The sequence below is a fragment of the Drosophila montana genome, unplaced genomic scaffold (assembly GCF_035044405.1).
Source record: "Drosophila montana isolate Dmon_TW-CO22-7 unplaced genomic scaffold, ASM3504440v1 contig_2481_1, whole genome shotgun sequence".
NCBI classification, from domain to species: Eukaryota; Metazoa; Arthropoda; class Insecta; order Diptera; family Drosophilidae; genus Drosophila; species Drosophila montana.
Window position 1 is genome coordinate 2,356,036 of NW_026997351.1, and position 6,639 is coordinate 2,362,674.

A 6,639-nucleotide genomic window follows, 5' to 3' on the forward strand; every position below is an offset into this window, starting at 1 on the left:
TTTGATGCCATTTAACTCATATTTATACTCGGTTCACAGTATGTACAATACTATGCTGCTGTCTGTCAATCTATAAGCCTGAACCTTTTTATATCTTGAAGCTAGGTAATATATGTATATTAGTGAATATTCAGGATAGCCTCAAAAATCTATATTTCCCGAGGTAAGTTAACTGGGATCACCAAATTTTGCAGGTGGACTAATGATAGCCCCACCCAAAGATTGATTGCTAAGTTCAATCAAGGGAATACCTTTCGCTTGAAAATCTGTTTTTGCACTGTAAACAGAGTATTCCGGAGTCGTTCTTAGTTTTTCTATTTTTAAATCAGGCCCAGGAATCTTGATGGCACTATGATACTTTATGGTAAACTAGACTACAATTTGTTTTGAGTAATGAGCCGAGGCAACTATTCGGTTTGTATTAATAAACATATGTATATATCCGCTTTCAATTTTATGCAAATAATACTTACTAAGAAATAACTTTATAGTTTATGTAAGTCGATTTAATGTGATTTTAAATTATTTATAAGCTGTTTAACAGATTATACAAAAAATTGTTATAATTTAGATATATCTTATAAATAATGAAAATACCACTTTGAAATAACTGAACTATTTGTAATTGTAATAAATATATTTGTCCTTTATTTGTAGAATTTCATATGGGCTTTTTTTTTGTCTTATTCATTTCTTTGTTGTATTATATTATATGTCTGTCTGTATATATGCTCGTATATAACTATGTAATTATCTATATAAATAAATAAATATATGTATATATATAAATGTATATATATGTATATTTATCAATTTATATATGCATATAAGATATATTTGATTTAATACAATTATATATCGTTCGATTTTACTTGATTTACGCTAGCTGCATTTTAATGTAACTATGCATGTATGCATGTATGTATGTATGTATGTGTGTAATTTCATTAATGTATTATATTCGTATCATTTGTTGCTGTCGCTCAATTGAACTTCTTTAAATTGTCTGAAATGCTCGGAAAGTATTTGGTAAATAAATCGTAGTTGCCAAGTACATTTGCTTAATGAATTCAATGTAAACATATATTGTAATTCAATTAAATACATTCCTTATGTACATGCATACATACATACGGGTATGTACGTACAGTATTATTATTATTATCTATCAATATTTAGTTATTATTGTATTGTTTGTTGGAAACGTTAAGCTGATTGCCTATTTATATACAAATTAAATTTTGATTAAGCTGAATGACCAGAAACCAGTTCCCCCACCCCCCCACTCCAGGGCCACTGACGTACTGATGTTAGTACATATTTGTAGACCTGGAGCTACATGTCTTGGCGCAACCTTTAATTATATTCTTTTGGGTTTACATAGTTATTGTTTATAGTACTTGCAGCACTTTTTCATATTATATTTCACATATATAGAACATATATCAATAAGTTATATGTGTGTCTGCATGTACATCCATTTGTTGGTTTCTTTAACACGTAAATCGATTAACATATGTATATACATACATAAATATGTAAGTATACCTTTTTCTTTAGTGGGCAATTCTCAATATGCCAAATAGATTTTTGTATTTATATTTCGCATTTGTTTATATTAATATTTGAATCCTCTCCATTTCTAAATGTAACTACATACATATACATATATAAATATACATATGCATTAGCCGCACAATACGCTTGCATAGAATTATCTTTAAGTTTCGGATATTCGTTTTGATATTTGGCACTGCTTAAAATCAGAAAAATGCTTTCGATTTATTCGTTGACTTTAGCTTGTATGCAAGGGTATTTTCAATTCGGCTAGCCGAAATATTTTAATTGATTCTTTTGGTTTTATGTCTGCTAATAATGGCACATAATATTATTGTTTGGTAACTCCTTAAAGTCATATTCATATATGTGTATATATATATATATATATATATATATGCTATGTACTATAATTATTTTTATGTATATATATATATATATTTATATATTTTTAATTCTGACTATGACTAACAAAAAAATTTGAAGCATTATACGATTTAGTGCACAAACCGTTTAACATTTGAACAACCTTGTTAAATACTTTTGTTTAATTTGTAAATTTATTTCAATTTTTATACAAATTTCTGTTGCTTTGTGGTGTAACATTCATTCTATCAATACATTCGTATTGTATTTAAAGCATGCTCAACATGTTCCAACCCCAAATGCTCAAAACATATGCATATATATATGCTACATTTCATATTTGATATTTGGCTATATATATATATATATATATACTTATATATCCGATTACTGTTTGCATTTGTCTCCAACGAGTTGTCTGTTTTCTGTTTTCTGTTTATTGTTATAGCCAAAAACAATGAAGTTCTTAATTAAAATGCACCAAGATGTAAAGAACTAAATAAACGAAGATATATACTATGAGTGGCAGCATTGAAGTGGCAAGTGGCAAGTGGCAAGTGGCAAGTGGCAAGTGGCAAGCGGCAAGTGGCAAGTGGCATGTGGCAAAGAAATGTGTACGCATGCCAGGCAATCAGAGCGAGAAAATGCAACATATTTCATCTAAATTCGAATACAAATGAAATTAAAATTCAATTAAAATCAATTGAAGCATTGCTCTGACACGGTCCGTCGCCAAAAATATTTTGAGTCGAATATATATATGTATATATATATATATATATTTATGCAGTATCTCATGAGTCAAGTGACACACTATTAAACGTGTCTGGTCTGGTCTGTGCAGGTGCAACAGTGCAGCAACAATAGCAACAGCAACTTGCCACAAGGCAGCTGGCAACCTGAAGCGGCCGTAATTGAATTTGAGTTTGTTGAGCATTTTGTAATCTTGTATGTCTTTATTTAATTTTTATATTCATCTTGCGGCAACACAGAACACAAAAAGAAGCTGACGATAAGATTACAGCTGCATGTGGCAGCCAGCCACCGTGCAACAAATCCGCACAACGAGCCAACTTTCAAGGCGACACATGTGCTTGTTTCTCTGTGTGCGTATGTGTATTTTTTATTATTAAATCAAAAAACTTGAGTAAATTTCACAAACAAAAATGTTAAATGCCAGCCGCTGGGTTGAGTGTGTGCCTGTGTGTGTGTGTGTGTGTGTGTGTGTGTCTCTGTGTGTGTGTGTGTCTCTGTGTGTGTGTGTGTGTATTACAATTTCACTTGATTGCCATTTGTTTTTTAGCGAACTGTGCGGCAAATGTTATGCGGCTAACTGGCTGCACATCACAAGCGGACAAACACAGCCAAAACACACTCACACACACACAACTTAAACAGAATTTGGAGCAGTGCGTCAGCAAGCGACGCATTCAATTAAACTTCCGCCAAACATGAAGCTTGCTGCTTGTTGCCCGCCCCACTCCGGCCCAAGTCCGCCCAGCCACTACGCTTGCTGCCTGCCTGCCCCTGCCTCTGACCGTGCCTCTGCCCGTTGCCTATTTGCCTGTCATTCAGCTGGCTGCCGCTGCTGCCGCTGCTGCTGCTGCCGTTGGATGTTGCTGTTGCCTCAAGGTTATAAAATAAACATGTTGCCACACACAAAATTTAAATAGATACAAGTTTGTGAGCGCATAAAACAATAAACCGCAGTAATTTAACAAAAAAAAATATATATACATATATATATATATATATATATGCTTATGCATATATACCCCAGCCAAGTAGAAGAAGAAAAAAAAACCCGAAAACAAGGCATGAATTGCTGCTCTTTCGTTCACTCTCTTGCTCTCTCTCGCTCTCTCTCTCTCTCTCTCTCTCTCTGTCTTGAGGAAATTCGAAATTAAAATACAATTTAAAAGTACCAAATAGAGCAATTAAGCGGCCTTTTCTTACAGCTTACACACACAAACACATACACGCACACGCTCACACACACACACACACAAAGACAACACATGACAGCAAGTGCTCAGCACATGCAAACTTCATTACAAACCGGAACAACTTAAGCAACAGCCTAGGCACAATCATCAAGTACAAGTACAAGTACAAGAACAAGTGCAATATACACACACACACACACACACACACACACACACGCGCGCGTACACGGACACACACAAATATGTGTGGCATACATTTGTGCTTTGTGCCCCAAACATACAGAAAACAAAGATAACAAAAGACGCGCGCGTTTACAAGCGGCAAAGTGGCAGGCAGACATAACAGCAGTGGCAGCAACACCAAAAAGTGTTGCATACTTCTTGGGGCGTGGCGGTTGTCGCACGTTCTAGTAGTTGTTGATGGACGACGCATTGGTGTTGCCAAAGCGGCTTGTAATTTGAAACACTTGTGTCAATGTGCGCCTCACCCTGCACCCCAGCCCCCAACCGATGCCCCATGCCACAAAAAGCTGCCACAAAACTCGCATGTTTTGGTGTTGTTGTTGCTGCGGTTGTCAGCGTCTTATTATCATCATCAGTGGCAGCTTTCGGCGGTTTTGTGTATGTGCACACACACACACACACACACTTGCACACACATAAAAACAATTGAGAGTATGAGTGGCTGTTGTTGTCGTATTTGTTGTTGTAGGTACTAGCGCCGCCTGCCGACTGACATATAACACACACACACACATACGCACACACAGCTGTGGCATGGCGTGTGCGGGGTGTCGGGTTAGTTGCAAGTTGTGTGTTGTCATCGAGCGTCTTCTCGACGAAACAGTAAAATTCACTTTGCCAAAAAGTTTTTATTTCATTAAAAAGTGTCTGCGTGTGTGTGTGTCGTTTACTGGCAGGGAAGCAATTCATCAAACCAAATTCAGTCACCACACACACACATACATGCAGACACGCACACACACACAGGCGCACAAGGCAAAACTAACGGACTGACAGCTCAATGAAAGCAAGCAGCAGTCGCCAATGCTTATGTTGCCTTTGGCTTTATCATGCTGCAAGTTGTAGCCGCAACAAAAACTGCCAAAAAGATGTTGCCCCAGACAGAGCCTGGCCGAGCAGTTCGCTAACAACTGCATTTTTGGTAAAGTTTTTAACCTTTTGCATATGCATGCGCCAACAGCGGCCCAGCGAACGGGTGAACGGGCGAACGGGCGAACGGGTGAACGGGCGAACGGGCGAGTAAATGGCTCAAGTTGTTGAAGCGTGCTTTTGGCTTGTTCTTGCGCCCGACGTCTGCTGCATGCTCACAGGCATAATGAAAGCTTCTTCTGCGTACACACACTCACAAACACACTCACACACACACACACACACACAACACACACACACACACGCACACACACACACACATACCCACACACACACACACACACACACACACACACACACTAGTTGCTCGGGCTGTCCGCTTCGCTGAAAAATGAGCTGCAGCCGGCAGATCTGCAACGGTTGCTCCACAGCTTAGCGTGCGTGCGAGAGAGTAAGGTAGAGTGTACAAAGACAGGGTTGTACTCAACTAAATGGTATGCGAATGTGTGCGTGTATCTGCGCTGCAGAAATATGACATTTAATTTGCATAAATTAATGCACGTCTCTTCCCGCACACACCGTACCCACCGAATCCAACGTATTGCAGCTAAAATCAGCTAAAAGTTCGATTTCGTTTCGGGAAATGTATGCCAAGCAGCAAATAAATGATTAAGGACATTCATCATTAAACTTTAAGTCCACTTCACGATTCGATGTCAATCAAAAGTAGGCAAAAAAAAAAAAAAATTGAAGAAAAAAAAAACAAATCAAAAGTTTGACATTTTTGTTTTAATTGACATTTTTCAGCCATGTCCTTGGGGCTTAAATATAAATCGAATTAGGAAATTAACTTTATGCTGTTCTCATTTTTTTGCGCAAAATGCAAAGGAAAAGGGTAAATTTAATGGATTTTTTAATGACTGGGGTTATCTTAAGTTCGAATCAAAGGAAAGGTGTGCTATATGAACTGCTGCGCCACATAAATCAGAGATTCAAGACAGAGACAAATGTATCCAGAATTAGTTAAAATATTGCATATGTACTTATATACACATCTAGATAAATGTTTCAGAATTATTATTATTAATAATACTTGCAAAAAAAAAAAAAAAAAAAACAAATTAGTGCAATTTAAACATAAGTTGGCTCGTACGATTCGTTTGACTTTACTCGCATGCTGATTGTAACTTAATGGATTATATATAATAAACACACTAAACTAATATCAAACAAGACCATGAATACGGCTTGTAACTATTTATCTGCAGCTATATGAGGCCTTTTTCTGTTTAGACAAAAACATTTATATCAAGTATTTCACTAATCCTTATTTAAATACATAATATATTCATTAATTTATATATATGCAAGTATACAGATAGCGCACTTTATTTAGTTTATATGGCATTATAAACTTGTGTATTTGATTTTCAAATAACTAAATAAATAATAAACTCTGTGTCGGAACAGAGTTGCACACAAATCTATTAAATTAAACAGAATTCTTTTTATTTGTTATTTGAATGATTTTTTGCTTTTCCTTTGGCTATTTTCCACCAATTCAATTGTAAATTTATTTTTTGTGTATTATTAAATTACAAATGGCCTACCTTTCCGCTGCCGCGTGAGGTCAATGTAGTAAGTCCCAAAGACACCA